Raw genomic sequence first — 15,945 nt, forward strand, 5'->3', positions numbered from 1 at the left:
TGCCATCAGATCCAATTCCGGTCTGCCCCATCGGAGAATCAGAGAGGCGAACACCTCCGGATGGAGTTCCCACTCCCCCGGATGAAAAGTCTGTTGACTTAGAAAATCCGCTTCCCAGTTCTCTACTCCTGGGATGTAGATTGCCGACAGATAACAAGAGTGGGCCTCCGCCCATCAAATTATCTTGGATTCTTCTATCATCGCTAAGGAACTCCTCATTCTCCCTTGATGATTGTATAAGCTACAGTTGTGATATTGTCTGGCTGGAATCTGATGAATTTGGCCAAAGCCAACTGAGGTCATGCCTGAAGCTCATTGAATATTTCTCTCAGTTCCAGAATATTGATTGGAAGTAGAGACTCCACCTGAGTCCAAACACCCTGAGCCTTCAGGGAATTCCAGACTGCACCCCAGCCCAGTAGACTGGTGTCCATTGTCACTATCACCCACGAGGGTCTGCGGAAACACATCCCCTGGGACAGATGATCTGGCGACAACCACCAAAGAAGAGAGTCTCTGGTCTCTTGATTCAGATTTATCTGAGGAGATAAATTTGCATAGTCCCCATTCCACTGACCGAGCATGCACAGCTGCAGTGGTCTGAGATGAAAACGAGCAAACAGAATGATGTCCATTACCATTAATCCAAATACCTCCATACACTGAGCCACTGATGGCCGAGGAATGGACTGAAGGGCTCGACAAGTATTTAGAATTTTTGATTTTCTGATCTCCGTCAGAAAAATTTTCATGTCTACAGAGTCTATCAGAGTTCCCAAAAAGGGAACCCTTGTCCTTGGAACTAGTGAACTCTTTTCTACGTTCACCTTCCAACCGTGAGTTCTCAGAAAGGACAACACTGTGTCTGTATGAGATTTTGTCAGATGATAAGTTGACGCCTGAATCAAAATATCATCCAGATAAGGCGCCACTGCTATGCCCTGCGGTCTGAGAACCACCAGAAGGGACCCTAGAACCTTTGTGAAGATCCTGGGTGCTGTGGTCAATCTGAAGGGAAGAGCCACAAACTGAAAATGTTTGTCCAGGAAGGCAAACCTTAGGAACTGATGATGATCCTTGTGAATAGGGATATGAAGGTATGCATCCTTCAAGTCCACGGTAGTCATATTTTGACCCTCCTGGATCATTGGTAAGATTGTTCGTATAGTCTCCATCTTGAACGATGGGACTCTGAGAAACTTGTTTAGAAACTTGAGATTTAAAATGGGTCTGAAAGTTCCCTCTTTTTTGGGAACTACAAAAAGATTTGAGTAAAACCCCTGCCCCTGTTCCAGTTTTGGAATGGGACAAATTACTCCCATGGTAGAGAGGTCTTTTACACAGCATAAGAACGCCTATCTTTTATCTGGTCTATCGTGAAAGATGAAATCTCCCTCTTGGGAGAAAATCCTTGAATTCCAGTTGATACCCGTGGGTCACGATTTCCAATGCACAGGGGTCCTGAACATCTCTTGCCCAAGCCTGGGTAAAGAAAGAAAGTCTGCCCCCTACTAGATCCGGTCCCGGATCGGGAGCCGCCCCTTCATGCTGTCTTTGTAGCAGCAGCGGGCTTCTTGGATTGTTTACCTTTATTCCTCCCTTAAAATTTCGAAAGGAACGAAAATGATTTTGTTTACCCCTCATCTTAACATACTTATCCTAAGGTAGGGCGTGGCCTTTACCTCCAGTAATGCCAGAAATGATTTCCTTCAATTCAGGCCCGAATAGGGTCTTACCCTTGAAAGGAATAGCGAAAAGCTTAGATTTTGATGACACATCAGCAGACCACGATTTGAGCCATAACGCTAAAATGGCAAATCTTGCATTTTTCACCGCCAATTTAGCAATTTGAAAAGCGGCATCTGTAATAAAAGAATTAGCTTGCTTGAGAGCCTTAATTTTATCCAAAATGTCCTCTAACGGGGTCTCAACCTTCAGAGACTCTTCTAGAGCATCAAACAAAAAAGCTGCTGCAGTAGTAACTGGAACAATGCAAGCTGTAGGTTGTAAAAGAAAACCCTGATGAATAAACAATTTCTTTAGAAGACCCTCTAACTTCTTATCCATAGGGTCTTTAAAAGCACAACTGTCCTCAATAGGTATAGTTGTACGCTTAGCCAGGGTAGATATAGCTCCCTCCACCTTAGGGACCGACTGCCAAGAGTCCCGAATGGTGTCTAATATGGGATACATTTTCTTAAAATTAGGAGGAGGAGAGAACGGTATTCCTGGTCTATCCCATTCCTTTTTTTATAATTTCCAAAATTCTTTTAGGAACTGGAAAAACATCAGTGTAAGTAGGCACCTCTAGATATTTGTCCATTATACACAATTTCTCTGGTGGTATCACAATAGGGTCACAATCATCCAGAGTCGCTAAAACCTCCCGAAGTAACAAGCGGAGGTGTTCAAGCTTAAATTTAAAGGACATGACGTCCGAATCTGTCTGAGGTGACATATTTCCTGAGTCTGAAAGTTCTCCCTCAGACAGCAATTCCCTGACCCCCAACTCAGATCTCTGTGAGGGTACATCCGAACTATCCAATAAAGCATCAGAGGATTCAGTATTCACATTAATACCTGACCTACTGCGTTTACCCTGCAACACTGGTAATTTAGATAATACCTCTGTAAGGGTAGTTGACATAACTGCAGCCATATCCTGCAGAGTAAAAGAATTAGACGCACTAGAGGTACTTGGCGTCGCTTGTGTGGGCGTTAAAGGTTGTGACACTTGGGGAGAATTAGATGGCATATCCTGATTCTCTCCAGATTGAGAATCATCCTTGGGCACACTTTCTTTACCTAAAATATGCTTTTTACATTGTAAGGCCCTTTTAGTACAAGAGGTACACAAAGTAAGAGAGGGTTCCACAATGGCTTCTAAACTTCTAAACACATAGAGCAATTAGTTTCCTCAATGTCAGACATGTTGAACAGACTAGCAATAACCACAATAGTCGTTAAACACTTTATTTTTTGATTTCAACAATTTTTCGAAAAATGTGTACTGCGCCTTTAAGAAATAAAAAAGCGCACAATTTTTCCTAAACTGCCTAAAACGTTGAATAACACTATACAATTAAATATACTTATACAATTGAGCCAAAAATTATTGCACCCTAAGAACAAAGGGTGAAATTAACCTCTAAAATACATTTTATAGCAAAAAATATATTTTATTGAAAAAATGACCCCTGCAGCAGAGGGTACTGCCCCCAGGGTACTGCAAAATCACTCAACAACGATCCGGTGAACAGAACACAAGTATAGGCCCCTCAGGAGCTAATGCCTGCTACCTCCTCAGTCAGAGTAAACTGCGCGACTGAGCGTGTGAAATTAGGCCCCGTCCATCATGGACGACGTTCATATCAGTCTGTATAACCGCATGGGAAGCAGTTTGTAAAGAAAGCCATGTGGTCCCCTTAAAAACTACAGTAACATTGCAGCCATACTGATTATTTGCTAGCTAATCAAGAAAAAAAAAAGTCAAGCTGCCTCTCCCAGTGTCCCTTTGATACTGCTTTCAGCCCAGTACTATGTCAATTAAAGATATAAACACAGGATTTTCAGTAATACCCTATTGTGTACAGGTCTACTGCTTACCCCTTACCTTGCAGGGAAAAAATGTCAGCCAGTTCTGATATACCAAGTCTCCTCAGAAATAAAAGACTGAACATACCTCAATGCTGCTTGTAGCATGAAACCGTTCTCCACACTGAAGATTTCTCTTGTACTACCTTCAGAAGCTCTGTGGGAACCAACATGGATCTTAGTTACATCTGCTAAGATCATCAACCTCAGGGCAGAAATCTTCTTCTTCCATATCTCCCTGAGGAAAATAGTACTAACCGGTACCATTTAAAATAAAAAACTTCTTGATTGAAGACTCTAACACTAACACCTCACTTTACCTCTTCCTATTACTAACACAGGCAAAGAGAATGACTGGGGTGGAGGGAAGGGAGGAGCTATATATACAGCTCTGCTGTGGTGCTCTTGGCCACTTCCTGTTAGCAGGAGGTTAATATCCCACAAGTAAGGATGAAATCTGTGGACTCGTCGTATCTTGTAGAAGAAATAAAACAGTTCAAGCAGTGGTGCCTTCCGTTTAGGTCTCTGTCTTGTCCCTCCCGTTTCATCCGTGTCCTGTAGCTTTGGTATTGTAAGTAAGGATGAAATCCGTGGACTCGTCGTATCTTGTAGAAGAAAAGGAAATTTATGCTTACCTGATAAATTGATTTCTTCTATGATAAGACGAGTCCACGGCCCTCCCTGTCATTTTTCAGACAGATTTCTTTTTATAACTTCAGTCACCTCTGCACCTTTTAGCTTTTCCTTTTACTTCCTAAACCTTCGGTCGAATGACTGGGGGTGGAGGGCAGGGAGGAGCTATATATACAGCTCTGCTGTGGTGCTCTTGGCCACTTCCTGTTAGCAGGAGGTTAATATCCCACAAGTAAGGATGAAATCTGTGGACTCGTCGTATCTTGTAGAAGAAATAAAACAGTTCTGGAAGACGATCAATCACTGGTTAATAAAGACTCTTCATGAAAACTATAATTTACAACTGGTAACAGTGATTTTTCTCCTCCTAAAGCAAAGTAGATACAGGAATAAGGATTTTGTCAATTTCTCGATTTTACTAGGGAGAAACTTAATTCTAAATAAATGGATTTCAAGAAAAAGTCCTACTATAGCTGGAATTGTGAAAAACTGTATAGTGCTTTAATATTAGAGCAATGTGCAGTAGACTCAAGAAAGGAGAATGAAATAAGTATTTTATTAAAAAATGGGGGATCTGAATAAATCATATGCAATAGAAATACAAAAGCTGATAATTTATCCCTTCTGGCATTCCATCTATATACAAGAGGCAATATTAAGAGGAGACCTTCCTCAAGTTTAATCACAAAAATAGAAAGGAGGAAAGGGGAGGGATTGGGAGATAATTTAAAATAGTCCAGCAATTCGGAAATAACTGAAGACGAGAATTATGTCGAGCTATACATAATCGTTGGAGAATGTTGAGTTGTGTTTTATTGCATGAAAATTCTATGATGTATGCAGAAATATCTTATTTTTTCTGCTTTGGTTGTATATAATGAATAGACATTTCCCACTATGTGAAGAACTTTAGAATGTAAAATATTTACAGCACATCACAGTAAAACATGTTATTAAATATTACAATTGTTAAAAAATATTTTTCATGTCAGGTATTTGACAAGAAAGGGCTCCAAAGTATATTTACATATGCATATATGTTTATAGATGTGTATATATGTACTGTAGATATATACACAAGTAAACATAAATATACATTTATATACATATGTATACATACATTAACATATTTGGATATGTATAAGTATGTATATATACATTATAGCCCTTTTCATTCAAATACTTTTTCGTATACCATATATCTTTTAACCCTTATAACTTTTTTTAATATTTATATGAATAATTTTATCAGATACTGTATATATGAGTGTACATGTTTATTTTATTGTATTGTTTAATTGTATTTATGTTGTGTTTGGTGCAACTTTTTATTTAGCCTAACCCTTTACGTGAGCATAGTGTTTGATTACTGATGCAAGGCCCTCACAGGATATGTGCATATGCCACAGAAAAACAGTAATAACTTTTATTAGAATGCCACAGAAAAACAGTAATAACTTTTATTAGAAGCATTTTTGCTAATGGAAGTATATTGCAAAAATGCTTCTATTTCTAATTGAAAGGCACACATGCACATTTGATTTTTGTCTTTTCTATCCTTTTAATAGATATGACCTTTTAATTTGTATATAAACAAAATTAGTTCCTAGGGCTAAAATACAAATACCCCAAAAATATTTATAATATTAATTTGGTATAAAAATGTGACACATAAATGTTTCTCTATTACATTTCATCATTTTTAAAAAATCTTTATGACTAAACTAAGTTAAGTATTGAAATGCTAATTATAGCCATAGTTTTATTGTCTCCCGTTTACATAGATTTTCTACAAAGAATATCGCCTAGATTACGAGTCTTGCGTTAGCCTTAAAAAGCACCGTTGAGGGGTCCCAACGCTGCTTTTTAACGCCTACTGGTATTACGAGTCTGACAGGTACAGGTGTGCCGCTCACTTTTTTTCCGCGATTTTCGCATACCGCAAATCCCCTTACGTCAATTGCGTATTCTATCTTTTTAATGGGATTTGCCTAACGCCGGTATTACGATTGCTGGAAAAAGTGAGCGGTAGACCCTCTCCTGTCCAGACTCTACCGCATTTAAAAGTCAGACGTTAAGAGTTTTATGGGCTAATGCCGCAACATAAAACTCTTAACTAAAGTGCTAAAAAGTACACTAACACCCATAAACTACCTATTAACCCCTAAACCGAGCCCCCCCCCACATCGCAAACACTTAAATAAATTATTTAATCCCTAATCTGCTGACCAGACATCGCAGCCACTGTAATAAATATATTAACCCCTAAACCGCTGCACTCCCGCCTCGCAAACACTAGTTAAATTTTATTAACCCCTAATCTGCCATCCCTAACATCGCCGACACCCATCTACATTTATTAACCCCTAATCTGCCGCCCCCAACGTCGCCGCTACTATATTAAATGTGTTAACCCCTAAACCTAAGTCTAACCCTAAGTCTAACCCCCCTAACTTAAATATAATTTAATTAAAACGAAATAAAATTACTACAATTAAATAAATTATTCCTATTTAAAACTAAATACTTACCTGTAAAATAGACCCTAAGCTAGCTACAATATAACTAATAGTTACATTGTAGCTAGCTTAGGATTTATATTTATTTTACAGGCAACTTTGTATTTATTTTAACTAGGTACAATAGTTATTACTTAGTTATTAACTATTTAATAGCTACCTAGTTAAAATAAGTACAAATTTACCTGTAAAATAAATCCTAACCTAAATTGCAATTATACCTAACACTACACTATCATTAAATTAATTACATAAACTAACTACAATTAACTACAATTAAATTAAATAAACTAAAGTACAAAAAAACCACTAAATTACAGAAAATAAAAAAATAATTACAATTTTTTTAAGATAATTACACCTAATCTAATCCCCCTAATAAAATAAAAAAGCCCCCCAAAACAATAAAATTCCCTACCCTATACTAAATTACAAATAGCCCTTAAAAGGGCCTTTTGCTGGGCATTGCCCCAAAGTAATCAGCTCTTTTACCTGTAAAAAAAAATACAATACCCCCCAACATTACAACTCACCACCCACACATCCAACCCTACTCTAAAACCCACCCAATCCCCCCTTAATAAAACCTAACACTACCCTCTTGAAGATCACCCTACCTTGAGCCGTCTTCACCCAGCCAGGCACAAGTGGACCGCCAGAGGGGCAGAAGTCTTCATCCGATCCAGGCAGAAGAGGACCTCCAGACCAGCAGAAGTCTTCATCCAGATGGCATCTTCTATCTTCTTTCATCCGGAGCTGAGCGGGTCCATCTTGAAGACATCCGACGCGGAGCATCCTCTTCCATCCGACGGCGACTGAAGAATGAAGGTTCCTTTAAATAACGTCATCCAAGATGGCGTCCCTTCAATTCCGATTGGCTGATAGAATCCTATCAGCCAATCGGAATTAAAGGGACAGTCAAGTCCAAAAAACCTTTCATTTTTCAAATAGGGCATGTAATTTTAAACAACTTTCCAATTTACTTTTATCAACAATTTTGCTTTGTTCTCTTGGTATTCTAGTTGAAAGCAAACCTAGGAAGGCACATATGATAATTTCTAAGCCCTTGAAGGCCGCCTCTATTTTATTTACTTTTCACAGCAGGGGAGAGCAAGCTCATGTAGGCCATATAGATAGCATTGTGATCACACTTGTGGCTAGTGGCAGACACTGCACTAATTGGCTAAAATGGAAGTCAATAGATAATAACTAAAAGTCATGTGATTAGGGGTGGTCAGAAGATGCTAAGATACAAGTTAGTCACAGAAGTAAAACGTGTATTAATATAACAGTGTTGGTTTTGCAAAACTGGGGAATGGGTAATAAAGGGATTATCTATCTTTTTAAACAACAAAAATTCTGGTGTTGACTGTCCCTTTAAGGTAGGAAAAATCCTATTGGCTGATGCAATGATTGCGTCAGCCAAAAGGATTTTTCCTACCTTAATTCCAATTGGCTGATAGGATTCTACCAGCCAATCAGAATTGAAGGGACGCCATCTTGGATGACGTCACTTAAAGGAACCTTCATTCTTCAGTCGCCGTTGGATGGAAGAGTATGCTCTGCGTTTGATGTCTTCAAGATGGACCCGCTCCGCTCCGGATGGAAGAAGATGCCGCCTGGATGAAGACTTCTGCCAGTCTGGATGTCCTCTTCTTGCTGGATCGGATGAAGACTTCTGCTCCTCTGGAGGACCACTTCTGCCCGGCTGGGTGAAGATGGCTCAAGGTAGGGTGATCTTCAAGGGGGTAGTGTTAGGTTTTATTAAGGGGGGATTGGGTGGGTTTTAGAGTAGGGTTGGGTGTGTGGGTGGTGGGTTTTAATGTTGGGGGGTATTGTATTTTTTTTTTACAGGTAAAAGAGCTGATTACTTTGGGGCAATGCCCCGCAAAAGGCCCTTTTAAGGGCTATTTGTAATTTAGTATAGGGTAGGGAATTTTATTGTTTTGGGGGGCTTTTTACTTTATTAGGGGGATTAGAGTAGGTGTAATTAACTTAAAAAAATTGTAATTATTTTTTATTTTCTGTAATTTAGTGTTTGTTTTTTTAATTTAATTGTACTTAATTGTAGTTAGTTTATGTAATTAATTTAATGATAGTGTAGTGTTAGGTGTAATTGTAATTTAGGTTAGGATTTATTTTACAGGTAAATTTGTACTTATTTTAACTAGTTAGCTATTAAATAGTTAATAACTATTTAATAACTATTGTCCCTAGTTAAAATAAATACAAAGTTGCCTGTAAAATAAATATAAATCCTAAACTAGCTACAATGTAAATATTAGTTATATTGTAGCTAGCTTAGGGTTTATTTTATAGGTATGTATTTAGTTTTAAATGGGAATAATTTAGTTAATTATAGTACATTTATTTAGATGTATTTAAATTATATTTAAGTTAAGGGGTTTAGGGGTTAATAAACGTATTATAGTGGCGGCGACGTTGGCGGCGGCAGATTAGGGGTTAATAAATTTAATATAGTTGCGGCGATGTTGGGGGGGCAGATTAGGGGTTAATAAATAAAATGTAGGGTTCTGCGATGTTGGGGGCATCAGATTAGGGGTTCATAAGAATAATGTAGGTGGCGGCGGTGTCTGGAGCGGCAGATTAGGGGTTAATAAGTGTAATATTAGGGGTGTTTAGACTCGGGGTTCATGTTAGGGTGTTAGGTGTAGACATAACTTTTGTTTCCTCATAGGAAACAATGGGGCTGCATTAGGAGCTGGACGCTGCTTTTTTGCAGGTGTTAGGTTTTTTTTCAGCCAGCTCAGCCCCATTGTTTCCTATGGGGAAATCGTGCATGAGCACGTTCAGCCAAATCACCACTGTATTACAGTGAGATGTGGAGCTAAATTTTGCTCAACGCTCACTTTTCTGAGGCTAACGCCGGCTTGCAGAAAACCTGTAATACCAGCGTTGTCTTAAGTGAGCGGTGAGAAAAAAAGGCTTGTTAGCACCGCACCATTACCGACAAAAACTCGTAATCTAGCCGTATGTTTGTTATTCATATTTTCAGTGAAGGTGGTGGCTTCTACGGGCAAAAGCAGCTATTTTGAATGACAAAATAAAGGTAAAAAATATGTTTGAAAACTATTAAATATACTACAGCAGGTAAAATGGACCAGACGAAAACACTGAAACTAAAATTCAAATCCAATGAATGCAAATGCTTAGCAACAAAAGGGTTAAGCTTCCAGACTTGTTATTGGGTGCATTACTTGTAATTGTTATAAGATCTGATCAATCATTAACAGGAGTGATGGCAGATTAGATTAAAAAGGCATATCAGACCATGGGGAAATGTTGTGTAGAAATGTGATGGCTTACAATAATTGGGGTAGATTACATTCCAGTTGAAAATATTGTTATCAAGTTAATATAGAAAAAAAGTGTTCATACAGTGATGTAAAAAAAAAGTATAAGACCCTTGTTTGATATTCTACACTGTTGCTTATCTGTAGCACTCAATGTAATCACATCTGCATCCAAAACCCACTTCCAATTCATGACCATCCAAACAGAATCACATGTAAGCTTGAGTGGGTTTTTTTTAATTCATTTTCTAAACTGTATAAACCATTAGAAGAAGGATATTTGACTTCCCTCTACATCTGATACTTTGGGGCTTGATTAGGAGTCTGAAAATTAGCACAATGTTATTAAAAAATAAGCAAAACTATATTTTGTTACAAAAACACTCCCAGATGGGCTGTACAAAATATTTTATGCAAAGAAAAATCTAGTGTACAATGTCCCTTTACGTTAACAATATAGCTAGAATTTAGTTAAATAAGTAAAAAAATATATCAGTCGTTTCAGGGTTTTCTTTATTAATTTTTTTGCAGAAGTTTTCACAGACTCATACCTCACATTTTTTCCTGGGGGGCCTTCCAGTACTGGACTTAAAAGTGGGGGCAGTAATGTTCTGTAAGTGGAGCTATGACTGGAGGGGTGGGATGATGGGTGTAAATTGGGAGGAGTTATGCAACATGGGAGGCGCTATGCATGCCATGGGCATGGTAGTACAGGACGTGAGTGGTGTTGGGCCAGGTCATGTGCGGTGTCAGTGAAGTCCCTGGTTTTATTTTGCAATGGAAAGCTGCAGGAGGGACAGTGGAAGGAACATTCAAGCAATCTGATAATCTGCATGATGGTTACGATCTCTGCAGACCTTCACAGAAGAAAAACATGGCCAAAGCACAACGAAACATAAATTAATGCAAAATTGTTAACATCTGACTGATGTGTCTTATAATGACATACTTTAACACATCATTTAGATTGAAGCAAATAGTATTGATTTTATTTTTAATTTCCACTAAAAACAATCATTTACAATATATCTTTCAGAGATTACAATTCCAGTTGAATGCAATTGATATGTGTTTCTAAAATTCTTTAAAAAGTATTTAAAGACTTAAATATAACAAATAATGAATAGATTTGCTATCGGAGGTTTCAGATGCATTTAAAAGCCGAAGCAGGCAACCACTTGTGGCGTTTCGGTATTTTTGGAGTCGGATTTCTGCTTGTAAAAGTGCAACACACTAAGATCTGTGCAAATCCAGATTTTAATGTGTTGCATTGTCACAAGAAGAAATCTGTCTCAGAAAAGAGATGAACACTGCAACCAGTCGCCTTCCTCCACATTCAGAGGCATCCGAAACCTCCAAATGCACATGTCTAAAAGAATAGCATGGAAGTTGAGAACTTTTAACAGTTTTATTGTTTACTTTATATATTTTTCTTGCAAGTATTAGATTGTTTATATAATGTGGTTTAAACTGATTTAATGATAGAATACTTGTGTCACTAATGTTTTTCAAAGTTGTTCTTTAACAGCCTTGGTGATTTTTTTAAATATTCTGTGGCAATTGTTACACATTTTGTATTGTTTAAAATAAAAAAATAAAATAAACTAATCACTCCTTGAAAAATGTTGTGTGGCTAGCAATGTCACCTAAGGAAAAATAAAGAAGAATTAAGTGGACAGGCGAATAAATGTTTGACACTATCGTAAATGCATACAAATCTACCATTACATAACCTGTGAATTAATGCACAAATTAAGAACTTTATTTAATGCTTACTTAAATTTACTATTGATTTTAATATTTCCCCTGTAAACTGAGGACTAGACTTTCAGACGTAAAGTAGATCTTAAAAATAAAACACACAGAAAACAGACAAAACAACCATAAGCAATGATGTGTACTTCAAGTAGCTAACATATTAGACAACTACAACCCTTCTTGAATTGGATGACACAAAAATAAATCAATAAAAGAAGAATGTATCATACTAAAGGCAAGACAACTTAATAACAACTTAAGTACCTAGATTACCTTTGTCTAAGAAACAAACATCACATTAATCATTGAACTCATTAGTGATCTATAAATGCCCACCACAAATACCAGTAGTCTACATGATAGATACATAGGAGATTCCACCCTTGCTGTATTTTGATCTACAAAGAGAACAGTGTCTGAAGATAATGATGACAGGCAGACTGAGAGCACTACTTGAGTTAAGCTGATACTGATGTTATTTACCATACACATACAGTTAACTAACAGCATGAAAAGAAAGATGAATATGAGAACTATAAAGGAAAGGATAGCTAACATACTTTCTGACATGCACTTGCCTGTCTATGACAGAGTTCTATGTTATAATAGCGTCATCAGCATGGACAACAGCCAATTTCAATAAACATTTGTAGTCCAGCAGCATTCCAAGGAATCCTTTACTATTTCTATATCATGTGTGCTGTTAACATTTTAAAGGGACACTCAAGTCAAAATTAAACTTTCATGATTCAGTTAGAACATGCAATTTTAAACAACTTTCCAATTTACGTCCATTAATTAAATGTGCACAGTCTTTTTATATTTATACTTTTTGAGTCACCGGCTCCTATTGGGCATGTGCAATAATTCACAGAATATACGTATCTGCATTTGTGATTGGCTGATGGCTGTCACATGATACAGGAGGAGTGGAAATAGATATAACTTTGAAATTTGTCAGAATAAAAATCTACTACTCATTTCAAGTTCTGACTAAGTTATATTGCATTGTCTTTTTATCATGCATTTGTTGATTATGCAAATCTGCGGTATTTACTGGTCATTTAAATTTAGTTTAAAGGACATAAAATTAAAAATTAAATTTTCAATCTTTACAGTTTTCTTCTATTATCAAATTGACTTCTCATGGTATCATTTGTTAAAAAGCATATCTAGGTATGCTCAGGAGCAGCAATGCACATCTGGGAGCTAGCCTACACACATATGCCTCTTATCAGTGGGTCGCCAAATGTGTCTATCTAGCACTTAGTAGCGCATTGTGCTCTGGAGCTGACTTTGCAGGGGTTAAGCATGTTATATACAAGCACTAGTGCAACAAATAAATGCTCTAACACAGCATTGCTATTAGAGCTGCGCATCTTCACCTGTCTCACGCTTCGATTCGATTACGATTATCATTGTAACGATTCGATACGATTCGATTCTACGATGCATCGCGATGCATCACGATTACTGCAATATTTCTGCCCAATTTTTAAATTTTTCAGAAAAAAAAATTCAAGCAGTCAAAGTATTGAAATAAACTCTTTTTTTATTTTATTAGCTCAAAAAAGGACACTCTTCCTGTGGCAAAGTCTGAACACAGTAGACAACAACAGTTTATAGAACAGTAAATACTAAATGGCAATTGTTGTATTTGTTTGGAAACAATATTATGGCATCAAACTGTAGTTACAGAGTACGTAGTGTAAAAAGTGCAGTGCTCACAGTGTACTTGTTCAATAAAAGAAAATATTTAAATGTATATATTATATATAGTAAGTACACTATACACTTGTAAAGAAACATGAACAACAAATAAATGTCTAACCTATCTATGTTGGTTTTAATTTAATTTCTTTACTTACTTAGTAATAATAATATAATAATAGACATTAAATTAAAACCAAAATAGATAGGTTAAGCTTAAGTTACCACCATAATACCTTATTTGTGTGAAAAAAATCCCTTATAGGTACAAAATTACAGGTGCAGTCCACTGTGCCTTCATGACTGTCAATTTGTGGCAAACAAACATCACGTGAAGAATCTGGAACACAACACACAGCACAGAGTGTGCACACAACACACATGTGATTGTGACATATACAACTAGTTTACACAGTTACAGACTTACAATAGTACTAGAGAGAGAGACATTTAAAACAAGTAGCATTGAACTGAACTACTATAACTACAGTTTCTTCTTGATGATTATATTATCTTTATGGGATCACAAATATAATTAGTTAGTTATTAGTTACTGTTAAAGCAGTACTACACACAACTGAACAGTGACTGAGTCTGTCACTGAACAGTACACAGCAGTCACACACAAACAAACAATACATAAAAAAGGACACAGACATCAAGGAGTAAATCATGGTGAAGAAAGGGTGGCACGCCACTCACCTGAGGTGTGTGTGCTTTATTTTTGTATTGTGCTGTTGTGTGTGGCACTGGCACTGTGTGCTGTGTGTGCTGTACTGTCTGTAGTGTACAGTATATTTGTGATCCAATAAAGATTTACTCAAGGTTTACTCAAGGCTTTTCCTTCCCCTATAGTGGTTTGGCTTCAGTCTCACTCTCTGCATAGTGCACTCATAGACACTGACAGTTAGACAGTCACACTCACTAGACACGTACAGGCCCATTTATCAAGCTCCGTATGGAGCTTGAAGGGCCGTGTTTCTGGCGAGTCTTCAGACTCGCCAGAAACACAAGTTATGAAGCAGCGGTCTAAAGACCGCTGCTTCATAACCCTGTCCGCCTGCTCTGAGCAGGCGGACAGGAACCGCCGGAAATCAACCCGATCGAATACGATCGGGTTGATTGACAGCTCCCTGCTGGCGGCCGATTGACAGCTCCCTGCTGGCGCAGTGTCGGATCAGGTCCGCAAGCCCTTTGATAAATGGGCCCCTCAGACACTAGAGACACAGTGGGACACACACACAAACAAAAACATTCAAAGGCACCACAGCCAGTCAGCCACAGTCACACTCACACTCATAGACACTTAGACACTGGGACAGACACACAATCACATACAAACAAAAACATTCAAAGGCAGTTAATACACTCATCTCACACACACTCATAGATAGATACATACAAACTTTTCAAACTGGCACTCACTCACTCACAGTCACACTCACACACTCATAAAGACAGTTAGACAGTACACACATTGTTATTGTTAACTGGTTGGTTATATTAGGTTAACCCCTACAGATCTGCCTGGGAGTGGGATGGCATTTGGGATTGGGATCATAAACAAAAACATATGATATCTTTCTTAAAGGGTCTATTTAAAATAGACAATTTTTAGTGTGAATAATATTAATAATCCCTTATGCACTATGCACTCACTGCATTGCAAACAATACAGGGGTGTGCTGTAAACAATAGCACAACATCTACAAAACAGAGCACTTCCTGATTGGCAAACATCACAGTAACACTAGAAGTAGTAATAGACATTATACAACAAGTAGCATTGAACTACTAGATTTACTAACTTTGATTATCTTTATGGGATCACAAATATATTGTTACACAACACACACACAGTCACAGTCACACACAGTCAAACAATACCAAAAAAACCACACATCATAAAAAGAGTGAATCATGGTGAAGGGTGACACTGACACGCATACATGAGGTGTGTGCAGTTGTGTGTTGTTTCTTTTGTATTGTTTGTGTGTGTGTGACTGTGACAGAGTGACGTGGTCGGTCGTGTCGTGTAGTGTACTAGTATATTTTGTGATCCAACAAAGATTTACTCAAGGTTTTAAGCTTCATTTTTCAAAAAGCTATAAGCAATATAACAGTAAAAAATATAAAATAACTTAACAGTAGTCTGCACTGGGCAGTGGGGCACACAGCACATTCTTCTGGATGTGCCAAAAAACATTAAATATTAATATTATAAACCTGAATCACTACTCAGAATTATGGAATATGTAGGTTTTTCTGTAAGAACACTAGTTGATCCACATGCTCTGGTTTGAGGGTGCTTCTTTTTGCCTTTACCACATCTCCTGCAGTGGAGAAAACCCGCTCTGCAGACACGCTTGTACCTGGGATACACAAGTATCGCTTTGACAAATGAGAGAGGAGGGGAA

The sequence above is a fragment of the Bombina bombina genome, chromosome 6 (assembly GCF_027579735.1).
Source record: "Bombina bombina isolate aBomBom1 chromosome 6, aBomBom1.pri, whole genome shotgun sequence".
In the NCBI taxonomy this organism is placed as follows: Eukaryota; Metazoa; Chordata; class Amphibia; order Anura; family Bombinatoridae; genus Bombina; species Bombina bombina.